The 12,635-nt window shown below is 38.7% G+C and overlaps 1 pseudogene; it reads right to left on the bottom strand.

The window, feature by feature from the left end:
* Positions 1-1,846: 1,846 nt before the first annotated feature.
* Positions 1,847-2,187, bottom strand: LOC118597762 (annotated as a pseudogene).
* Positions 2,188-12,635: the final 10,448 nt, after the last annotated feature.

Here is a 12,635-nt window from a genome sequence, read left to right as displayed (position 1 = left end):
GTAAGTATGGCACAGAAATTACAGGAGTGGCCAACCAAAGACTGGTCCAATTTGAGACCCAAACCATGAGAGAGAGCCCATCCCTAACACTGCCTGAAGGGCCGGGACCCAGATGCTGGAGAGCCCAAAGACCTAGGATAGAACCAACTGTGACTGGCGAATCAATCAATCAATCAATCAAGTCAATGAAATGATTCCTAATTATATCCTGATATAATCATAGATAATTGGTACAGCCCAATTATCATCAGAGAGTCTCCAACCAGTAACTAATGGAAACAGATGCAGAGATGCAGAGCCAAACATTAGGTGGGCCTCCGGGAATCCTGTGGAAGAAGGGAGGAAGGATTATGGAAGCCAGAGGGACCAAGGAAACCAAAAGAAAACCTATAGAATCAACTAACTTGGGCTCACAGGGACCCACAGAGACTGAACAGACAATTAGAGAGCTTGGAATTGACCTAGGCCCTTTGTTACTGTTGTGGAGCTTGGTCTTTTTGTGGGACTCCTAACAGTGGGAGCAGGAACTTTCTCTGACTCTGTTGCCTGCTTTTGGGACCCTTTCCTCCTACTGGGTTGCCACATCCAAGTTTAGTAGGAGGGTAGGGGTCTAGTCTTAATGCAATGTGATATGCATGACTAGCCAATAAACATGGGAGGCCTGCCATTTTTGAGGAGAAATGGGGCCTTGGGGTGGAGGGTATCAGAAAGAGGGACTAGAAGGAGAAGAAGGAGAAAAGGAAAAATGTGATGCAGCTAGAAAAATCAATCAATTAATTTATTCAAGATACTAAAGTGGAAAAAGAACTGCAGAAACATTCTGCCTTTGAGTACTTCCACACAAAACACACATAAAGTTGTTAAAGGCAAATCTCATATAAGAACTCTACATTGTTTCAAAAGGGAAGTCCACATCTTAGAAGACCAGATACTCCTGATCTGTTGAAATCATTTAATACATAATTAAAAAATTAAATAATTTTTACATTTATAAGTTTGATAAGTACTCTATCATAGATGACAAAACTTATCTTGAAAGTCCACATATATTCCTATTACATATAATCAATATGACTAAACACATACATTCTTAATCTAATTACCTGTATTTTCAAGAGTTTGTCTATTAAATATATTGGTCTTAATGAGTAGCAACTTTTTTCCTTTAGCAATTATTTAAAACATTTATTGCCATTAGCTACAGATCGGAATCTACAATAAGACTTTTCACCACTAGAAATCATGTATTGACATGTGGACAAGTGAGGGATATACCATAGTCATCAAATCAATCAAAACCAGGAATTTTGAATACTTAAGTGATTGTAGTTCCAAAATTTTGTTCCCTTTGATTTTTATTGCACAAATCCCAATAGTTACTATACACACTACTAAAGATTACTGGGGACAAAAGTATTCTTTAAAATTGTTAAATTACTTTCATATTTTAAGCTACTTGATGAAGACAAATTTTAGCACTGCTAGGTAGCAGAAAGTTGGGCTAGAGCAGTGGTTTTCAACCTGTGGGTCCTGACCCTTTTTGGAGTTGAATATCAGATATTTACATTACAATTCATAACAGTGGCAAAATTACAGTTATGAAGTAGCAATGGAAAAATGTTCTGTGATTTTATGTTTTCTGTGGATCACCACAACATGAGAAGCACTTAAAAGAGTTGCATCACTAGGAAGGTTGAAAACCACTGGTTTAGGGTCTCTTGGCTCTTTTATAAGGTGGGTATGGTTGTTAAACATAGCATTCTATTATTTTCCCCTCAGCAGCAAGACTGTCTACACTGAGGTCTGTGGCTTGGCAGTAGGGTTTGGGTGCCGTCCCTCTCAAGACCTATTTCTCATACTGCTGTGTAGTTGCCTGCGTGCTTATCTCATAACTGATAAGCCATTCTCCCTGAATGAGTTGGACTACTTTATTCATTACATGACAGGCAAACAGAAGCCACTTTTGAGGTTATACCTTGTAGGCAAATCTCATGAATGTTAAAAAATAGCATCAGGGGACCAAAGTCATCCACCCACTGACAGTCTCAGGAGACTTCATGTCATTGATGCTGCAGTGGGGAGACTCCAGTAGGCAACTGTGCACCAGAAGTGCTTACTCATGACATAGTCATGGAAGTTCTTGCTTCAGACACAGTCTGTGGCTTTGCAAGCCAGCCCTCCAGCCATGGCTGTATTGCCTGCAGTGGAGCAGAACTTCAGGAGGTTGACCCTAGGGATGACTTGTCTGCAACGTGCAGCAGCTTTCTTAGTGGGGAAGCACAGAGGCTTCTTCTGCAAGAGCAGGATGCTCATTGTCACAGTGACAGCTCAATTTTCTATCAGGAAGAGAATTCATCATGATAGGTAGGAAAAAGAGAGAGAAATTAAAAATAAATGAATGGCTCTCAGCAATAAGGATGTCATTTCATAATGTTGGTTATTCCCCATTAATAAAGCACTTCAAAATTATATTGAACAATCTAATTAAAGTATCAATAATATGTTCCCTACATTTGATATGCTTATGAGTGGATACCCTTACCAGATTTTAATATCAACAATAAAATGTTGATACAGGCGTCACTCAGGACCCATGACAGATGGCTTCTATGACTTTTCAAACATAACACAATTACCATATAATTGACAATTATTTGACATGATGCAGTGCTGCATATAACCTATGAGTATCGTCCCATATGCTTTAAATAATATCAAGACTTTTACCTATGATACATAGTACAATACACATGTTAATGAATGGTTACTATATTTTATTGTACAGAAAAAAACAAGGGCAAAATCCACCCATGTCTAGAACAAATTTCTTTTCAAACACTTTTTTTCTCCTTTTTTAATTTATTATATTTGTGTTTTAATTTTACACATCAGCCACAGGTTCCTCTGTCCTCCCCTCTCCTGCCCCTGCCCTCACCTTCCCCCCAGCCCCTCCCCTCCATTCCCATCTCCTCCAGGGCCAAGACTCCCCTGGGGATTCAATTCAACCTGGTGGATTCAGTACAAGCAGGTTCAGTCCCCTCCTTCCATGCTGAGCGTAGTGTCCCCACATAAGCCCCAGGTTCCAAACAGCCACCTCATGCACTGAGGATAGGTCCCAGTCCCACAGACTGGGTGCCCCCCAAACAGTTCAAGCTATTCATGGGTCTCACTTATCCAGAGGGCCTGATCCAGTTGTGGGCTCCACAGCCTTTGGTTCATAGTTCATGTGTTTCCATTAGTTTGGCTATTTGTCCCTGTGCTTTTCCAATCTTGGTCTCAACAATTCACACTCTTACAGTCCCTCCTCTTTCTCGACAATTGGACTCCTGGAGCTCCACCTGGGGCCTGGCTGAGGATCTCTGTATCCACTTCCATCAGTTATTGGATGAGAGTTCCAGCACGACCTTTTATCTGGAGTTAAAACTACAGATGTAGAGCCTGCAGGTATAAGTGGATGGTTTACTGCCAGCAAAGGCACCAGCTCATTTATAAAACAACAACCATCAGACAGGAAGAAAAAGAATTAAAAGTTTTCAATTATTTTCAATCAAATATGTAATTCTGCCACATTTTCATTTATTTCACTAATCAATGATAAAAAAGCTTCCATATCCAGAGAAGAAAATATATTTCTCACAGCAATTACCACAGTATAATTGTTTGATCTGTTTCTTGACTTCCAATAGCAACAATGCAGTACAAAAATTGACACTCAGCACACTCCCTCCAAGCCCTCTCAATAGAAGCTGTCATACAAGCAAAGAACCGTGAGTTTATGGCATAATTTTATTTTAAATTTATTTTAATATTATAATATAATTCAAAAATTTCCCCCTTCCTTTTACTCCTTCTCCCAAACCCTCTTATATTCACTTTTCTTCAAATCCATAGACTCTTTTTTTCTCTAATTGTTATTGTATACACACACACACACACACACACACACACACACACACACACACACACACATGTACTCAAACACATCCTATTCAGTCTATATGAAATTACTTATATACTTATATGTGTATTTTCAGGGATGATCTTTTGACACTGGCAAAACAATTGGCATATGGACATGGAAAAGACCAGGAAGCCTTAACTGCAATGAAAGAATTATAGGAAACCCAGGAAATCTGGGAGCAGGAAAATACACAACTTCTTAAACATAGGTCGTGCTCCCATGTGGAGTCATGTAATTGAATATGAGGGGTTGTAAAAAAATTTGACAACATTAAAATGTTTCTGAATATCAGGTACCAAAGGTTAATTCAAAGTCACACATGAGACAAATCTTCCATGTTTCAGAAAACACTTACCTATATTGCATGATTGGAAACAGAATTCTCTGTGTAATCATGAACTTAGGACTGTCCATTGGAACCTGGTGAGCACATAGGTAGCCAGTTGACTGAAGGGAGTGACTACCTCACCTATAAAATCCCACCAGTTTGCAATAGTTCAGCAGAGAAGGGGAGTGGCATTGCTCTCTCCGCAATTCATGATTGTCTGCTGATAAGCCCATTCTCCTGTATGTGTATCAAAGGCAGTCACTGTCATTTCCAGGAGTCACAGGTCAGTATTTCACAGCTCTTCTCCCTGTCTTACTGTTTTCGTGTTTCTTCTGACCCATTTCCAGGAAATCTCTGAGCTTTAGAGGTGGTGGTATAAATGTTGCACTTAAGACAGAGCCCTCAACAGGCACTTATTCTCAGCACCGTGAACAGCTGTGGATCTCTGCAGTTGCATCCAGTCATTTCAAACTTGGCACAGAAACCCAAGCAAAAAGGCATGCCAGGGGAGCCTAGGTTACTGTGCCAAGTGTTAACTCTTTCTTGTGGAGTGGGACTCAAATCTAGACACAAGCAAACAAAAAAAAAAAATCACATGACATTCTAAGTAGATACCAAATAGGTTTTTCACAAAATGAAAGGTGTCTTCATGATAAAAGTCCTAAAGAGAGTAGACCTGGAGGGAACATACCTCCACATAGTAAAGGTTAAATATGACAAGCCCACAGCACGCACCATCTTAAATAGAGAAAAACTCAAAGCAATCTATAGGGAAAGATGGTCTGGAACATGTGTCTTCTATCTCAACTGCCTGGGTGCTGGAATTACGCATGTACAGCTAAACCATCTAAAATGTATTCCTAAGTATAGAATCGTTTGCTGTTTTTCCTTGCCCATTCCTCACAGTAAAGCTCTTAATACTAACAGGAATAATAAATGCTAAATGGAAAAAGGTAATTATGAGAAAGATAAAAGACTTAATTGAATTATGTATTGCCAAAAAAAATTAAATTAAAACAATTTCTCCTAGTAGGTAAGAGGATGTCATTTCAGAAAGGAAAACTGATTACACTTTTTAAGAAAGTATGGGTAGATTTCAAGCAAGGTATATTCTTCAACAAGCCATTATTTTTATCTTGGGTTTACTATAGGGACTTCTAAAAAAAAAAAAGGCATCTTGTATTTCATGATTATATTTTCCAATATATTCCTAAGATGAGACTAGAAGTCTACAGTTAATTTTTCTTGTAAATAAATATGTTCTGCTAGCAGAATAATGCTGGAATTGTCAGAAAGGGTGGAGAATATTTCTTACTCTTGGAAACAGTTTTAAAGTAATTAATTTTTCATATTTATTTTCTAATTAATTAATAATTTAAAATACACAACTATCTTTGACTGGAATTATTTTTCATTAAAAACCATGAACAAACTGAAGTCTAGAATTTTGAAGTAATGTATTGAAGATTAAAGAGTGTCAAGGGCTATCATTTGAACTCCAAACCTTTCTTAGGTATCACAGTGACTGCTTCTCTATAAGTATTTGTCAATCCTGAATTCATATTATCCTTACCTAAGGACTCTTTCTAAAGACTCCAGTTATTGTACCCCATCCCTGTATCTTATGAAAACATTAATTTGTGTTGGTTATTGACAATTTTTTAAACACACTTGTTTTTTTTTTTAATATTTTGCACCTGAGATTGATAATCTGTAGATCTCAATAGTATATAAAATAGACTATCTCACACAAAGTTTTGGAGACTTGCCTCAGGTGTTTTTCATTAAGATATAACTTGTTTATAATAATTTTGTCTATTGTTCTCTTTATGAGGTATTGCCATGGTAAAACAATTGATTTCTCCTGCCTCACAAATAGTTTTTTTTACACAATTTAGAAGATCAATATTGTGCCATGCTGTTCTTCACATTTCTAAAATGGCTCACAATCCAACTGTAACTCCACTTCCATGGGATTTGATGTTCTTTTCTGGTTTCTGTGGGTACCAGACATGCACATTTTGCACAGATACACTTTCTTGTAGAACAAACATAAAAAAACCAATGAAAACAATAATAATAACAATACAAATAAGACAAAATAAAACAACAGTAGGAGTCAAACATTTAATACATGTATCTTTCCATCATCCTCAGTGCCTTGGGCCTTGCATTTCTCAATGAACCAAACATAAGAAGATAGAATATTTTTTAATAACAGTTCTTTGTTGGTTTGTGGGGAATTTCACATCATGCACCTCAATCTTGCTCACCTACCTGTCCCTCTGTATCCTTCCTTCATACCTGCAGCATCCCTCTCCAAAAGTAACCTACCCCCAAATCAATTAAAAACAAAATGAAACAAAGAAAAACCCACCTCACTTCTCTGTCTTTCCAACATCTCTTCCTTCATCCTAGTGGCATGGGGTGCTGTGGTGTGTCAAGCAGTATACCCTTTTGTCCAATTGCCCCACCCACAAAATGTTAATTGCAATGAGTCATTGATCTGTTTCAAGGCCTCTGGCACATTATCTATACTGGATCCTCATGCAAACCCTTCTCTACAACCTGTGGCCATTTTGGCACATCCATGTGGCCTTTGGTAGTACCACAGACCAAGGACAACAATACAGGACCCACCTGTTCTTTTAATTCATCAGTATATGTGTGTGTGTGTGTGTGTGTGTGTGTGTGTGTGTGTGTGAGAGAGAGAGAGAGAGAGAGAGAGAGAGAGAGAGAGAGACACAGACAGACAGACAGACACACAGATAGACAGACAGACACACAGAGAGAGGAAGTGACAGAGGGAGTGAGAGACAGAGGGAGGGAGGGAAGTGAATGTTTGAACATAATTTTTTATATTTGTTTATTATTATTATATTTGTGTTCTAATTTTACACATCAGCCACAGGTTCCCCTGTCCTCCCCCACCGGTCCCCACCCCCACCTTCCCCCCAGCCCCTCCCCTCCATTCCCATCTCCTCCAGGGCCAAGACTCCCCTGGGGATTCATTTAAACCTGGTGGATTCAGTACAGGCAGGTCCTGTTGCCTCCTTCCATGCTGAGCAAAGTGTCCCTGTGTAAGCCCAAGGTTCCAAACAGCCAGCTCATGCACTAAGGACAGGTCCTGGTCCCACAGCCTGGATGCCCCCCAAGCAGTTCAAGCTATTCATGTGTCTCACTTATGCAGAGGGCCTGATCCAGCTCGGGGCTCCACAGCTTTTGGTTCATAATTCATGTGTTTCCATTAGTTCGGATACTTGTCCCTGTGCTTTTCCAATCTTGGGCTCAACAATTCACGCTCTTACAGTCTCTCCTCTTTCTCGACAATTGGACACCTGGAGCTCCACCTGGGGCCTGGCTGAGGATCTCTGTATCCACTTCCATCAGTTAATGGATGAGAGTTCCAGCTCGACTGTTAGGGTGTTTGGCCATCTGATCACCAGACTAGGTCAGATCAGGCTTTCTCTCGACCATTGCCAGCAGTCTACAGAGGATGTATCATTGTGGATTTCTGGGGACCTCTCCATCACTCTGCCTATTCCTGTTATCAGGTGGTCATCATTTATCATGGTCTGTTATTCCTTGTTCTCCCTTTCTGTTCTTGATCCAGCTGGGAAATCCTGCTCCCCTAAGGTTTCCCTCAAACCTTGCCCTTCATTTCTCCCACTCTCATCCAGGCTGTTCATGTAGATCTCATCCATTTCTCTGTCATTGGGTGATCCCTGTGTCTTTCCTAGGGTCCTGTTTTCTAGGTAGTCTCCCTGGAGTTGTGTAGCAGACTAGTCATCTTTTTTTTACATCTAGTATCCTACTATGAGTGAGTACATACCGTGTTTGTCCTTCTGAGGCTGGGTTACCTCACTCATGATGATTTTTTTCTAGATCCATCCACTTGCCTGCAAACCTCATGATGTCATTGTTTTTCTCTGCTGAGTAGTACTCCATTGTGTATATGTACCATATTTTCTTTATCCATTATTCAGTTCAAGGGCATCTAGGTTGTTTCCAGGTTCTGGCTATTACAAACAAAGCTGATATGAGCATAGCTGAGCAAATGCCCTTGTGGTATTATTGAGCATTTGTTGGGTATATGCCCAACAGTGCTATAGCTGGGTTTTGGGGGAGATGGATTCCCAATTTTCTAAGGAAGTGCCATATTGATTTCCAAAGTGGCTGTACAAGCTTGAATTTCCACCAGCAGTGGAGGAGAGTTCCCCTTGCTCTACATCCTCTTCAGCATAAGCTGTCTTCTGTGTTTTTGATCTTAACCATTATGACAGGTGTAAGGTGGTATCTCAGAGTCGTTTTGGTTTCATTTCCCAGATAATTAGGGATGTTGAGCAATTCCTTAAATGTCTTTCAGCCATTTGAACTTCCTCTGTTGAGAATTCTCTGTTTAGTTGTATAGCCCATTTCCTAATTGGACTGTTGGGCATTTTGAAGTCTAATTTCTTGAGTTCTTTATATATTCTGGATATCAGCCCTCTGTCAGATGTGGGGTTGAGGAAGACTATTTCCCATTCTGTAGGCTGTTGCTTTGTCTTGTTGACCATGTCCTTTGCTCCACAAAAGCTTCTCAGTTTCAACAGTTCCCATTGATTGATTGTTTCAGTGTCTGTGCTACTGGTGTTATATTTAGAAAGTGATCTCTGGTGTCAATGCATTCAAGAGTACTTCCTACTTTCTCTTCTATCAGGTTCAGAGTAACTGGATTTATGTTGAGGTCTTTGATCCACTTGGACTTAAGTTTTGTGCATGGTGACAAATATGGATCTATTTGCAGCCTTCTACATATTGTCATCCAGTTATGCCAGCACTATTTGTTGAAGATGATTTCTTTTTTTCCATTGTACAGTTTTGGCTTCTTTGTGAAAAATTGTATGTTCATAGGTGTGCAGGTTAATGTCAGGGTCTTCAATTCCATTCCATTGGTCCACATGTTGGTTTTTTGCCAGTACCAACCTGTTTTTATTATGGTAGCTCTATAGTAGAGTTTGAGGTGGGAGATTGTGATGCCTCCAGAGGTTGTTTTATTGTACATGATTCTTTTGGCTATCCTGGGTTTTTTGTTTTTCCATATGAAGTTGAGTATTATTCTTTCCGGGTCTATGAAGAATTGTGTTGGTAATTTCAAGGGGATTGCGTTGAATCTGTAGATTTCTTTTGGTAAGATTGTCATTTTTACAATGTTAATCCTGCCTATCCATGAGCATGGGAGATCTCTCCATTTTCTGACATCTTCTTTAATTTCTTTTTTAAGGGACTTAAAGTTCTTGTCCTATAGGTCCTTCACATGCTTAGTTAGAGTAACCCCAAGGTATTTTATATCACTTGTGGCTATTGTAAAGGGTGATGTATCTCTGATTTCCTTCTCAGCCTGTTTGTCTATTGAATATAGGAGGGCTGCTGATTTTTTTTTAGTTGATATTGTATCCTGCTATGTTGCTGAAGGTTTCTGTTAGCTGTAACAGTTACTTGGTTGAATTTTTGGGGTCACTTATGTATACTATCATGTCATCAGCAAATAGGGAAAGCTTGACTTCTTCCTTTCCAATTTGTATCCCCTTAATCTTCTTATGTTATCTTATTGCTCTGGCTAGAACTTCAAGTACTATATTGAATAAGTATGGGGAGTTAGGACAGCCTTGCCTTGTTCCTGATTTTAGTGGTATGGCTTTGAGTTTCTCTACATTTAATTTGATGTGGGCTGTTGGCTTGTTGTAGATTGCCTTTATTATGTTTAGGTATGTTCCCTGATCGCTCCAAGAACTTTATCATGAAAGGGTGTTGGATTTTGTCAAATGCCTTTTCTGCATCTAGTGAGATGATCATGTGTTTCTTTTTATTTGAATTTGTTTATATGGTGTATTACATTGACGGACTTTCATATGTTGAACCACCTTTGAATCCCTGGGTTGAAGCCTACTTGATCATGGTGGATAATTGTTTTGATGTGTTCTTGGAGTCTGTTTGCCAGTATTTTATTGAGTATGTTTGCATCAATGTTCATGAGGGAGATTGGTCTGTAGTTCTCTTTCTTAGTTGCATCTTTGTTTGGTTTAGGAGTCAGGGTAATTGTAGACTCATAGAAGGAGTTTGGTAATACACCTTCTGCTTCTATTGTGTGGAACAATTTAAAGAGCATTGGTATTAAGTCTTCTTTGAAGATCTGGTAGAATTCTGCAGTGAAACCATCTGGTCCTGGCCTTTTTTGGTTGGGAGACTTTTAATGACTGATTCTATTTCCTTAGGGGTTATTGGACTATTTAAATGGTTTATCTGGTCTTGATTTAACTTACATATGTGGAATCTTTCCAGAAAATTATCCATTTCTTTTAGATTTTCCAGTTTTGTGGAGTAGAGGTTTTTGAAGTATGACCTGATGATTCTCCGGATTTCCTCATTGTCTCTTGTTATGTCCCCCTTTTCATTGCTGATTTTGTTAATTTGGATGCTCTCTCTCTGTCTTTTGGTTAGTTTGGATAAGGACTTGTCTATCTTGTTGAGCTTCTCAAAGAACCAACTCTTTATTTCATTAATCTTTTGTATTGTTCTCTTTATTTCTATTTTATTGATTTTAGCTCTCAATTTGATAATTTCCTGGAGTCTGTTCCTCCTGGGAGACTTTGCTTCCTCCTGTTCAAGGGCTTTCAGGTGTGCTGTCAAGTCACTAGCATGAGAGATTTCTCCAGCTTCTTTATGTGGGCATTTAGTGCTATGAATTTCCCTCTTAGCACTGCTTTCATAGTGTTCCATAAGTTTGGATATGTGGTGTATTCATTTTCATTGATCTCTAGGAAGTCTTCAGTTTCTTTCTTTATTCTTCCTTAACCCATTGGTGATTCAGTTGAGCATTATTCAGTTTCCATGAGATTGTAGGATTTCTATAGGTTTTTTTTGTTGTTGTTGTTGTTGAAATCTAACTTTAAACATGGTGGTCCAATAGAACACAGGAAGTTATTCCAATTATTTTGTATCTGTTGAGATTTGATTTGTGGCCAAGTATGTGGTCAATTTTAGAGAAGATTCCATGGGGTGCTGAGAAGAAGGTATATTCTTTTTTGTTCAGGTGGAATGATCTGTAGATATCATTAAGTCCATTGAGTCATAACATCAGTTAAGACCATTATATCTCTGTTAAGTTTCAATTTGGCCAATTTGTCCAGAGGTGAAAGGGGGGTGTTGAAGTCTCCCACTATTAATGTGTGGGGTTTTATATGTGATTTAAGCTTTAGTAATGTTTCTTTTACATATGTGGGTGCCCTTGTGTTTGGGGCATAATTTTCAGAATTGAGACTTCATCTTGGTGGATCTTGCCTGCAATGAGTATGTAAAGTCCTTCATCATTGCTTTTGATTGATTTTAGTTTGAAGTCTATTTTGCTGGATATTAGGATGACTACACCAGCTTGCTTCTTAAGACCATTTGATTGGAAAGTCTTTTCCCAACCTTTTATTCTTAGGAGGTGTCTGTCTTTGAATTTGAGGTGTGTTTCTTGTATGCAGCAGAAAGATGGGTCCTGTTTTTGTATCCATTCTGTTAGTCTGTGTCTTTTTATAGGTGAATTAAGTCCATTGATATTAAGGGATATTAATGACCATTGATTGTTTGTTCCTGTTATTATTTTTATTTTTTGGTGATAGTGTGTGTGTACTTCTCTTCTTTGGGGTTTACTGCTATGGTGTTATCTATTGCCTGTGTTTTCATGGGTGTATCTGCCTTCCTTAGGTTGGAATTTTCCTTCTAGTGCTTGTTCACTCCATCTATGCTTGAAAGTTTTGCTGGGTATATTAGTCTAGGCAGGCATCCATGGTCTCTTAGTGTCTGCCTTATATCTGTCCAGGTCCTTCTGGCTTTCAAAGTCTCCATTGAGAAATCGGGTGTTATTCTTATGGGTTTGCCTTTATAAGTCACTTGGCCTTTTTCCTTTGCTGCCCTTAATATTCTTTCTTTATTCTGTATGTTTAGTTGTTTAATTTTTATGTGGTGATGGGAATTTTTTTGGGGGGGTCTAGTCTGTTGGTATTCTATAGGCTTCTTGTATCTTCATAGGCATTTCCTTCTTTAAGTTGGGAAAGTTTTCTTCTATGATCTTGTTAAATATATATTTTGTGCCTTTGAGTTGGTATTCTTCTCCTTCCTCTATCCCTATTATTTGTAGTTTTGGTCTTTTCATGGTGTCCCAAATTTCTTGGACATTTTGGGTCATGACTTTGTTGGTTTTAGTGTTTTCTTTGACTGATGAATGTATTTCTTCTACCATATCTTCAACACCAGAGATCCTCTCTTCCATCTCTTGCATTCTGTTTGTTATACTTGCATCTGACGTTCCTGATCATTTAC

The sequence above is a fragment of the Onychomys torridus genome, chromosome 17 (genome assembly GCF_903995425.1).
Source record: "Onychomys torridus chromosome 17, mOncTor1.1, whole genome shotgun sequence".
In the NCBI taxonomy this organism is placed as follows: domain Eukaryota; kingdom Metazoa; phylum Chordata; class Mammalia; order Rodentia; family Cricetidae; genus Onychomys; species Onychomys torridus.
Note: the sequence above shows the minus strand (reverse complement) of the source record. Positions and strands in the feature narration are given on the sequence as shown.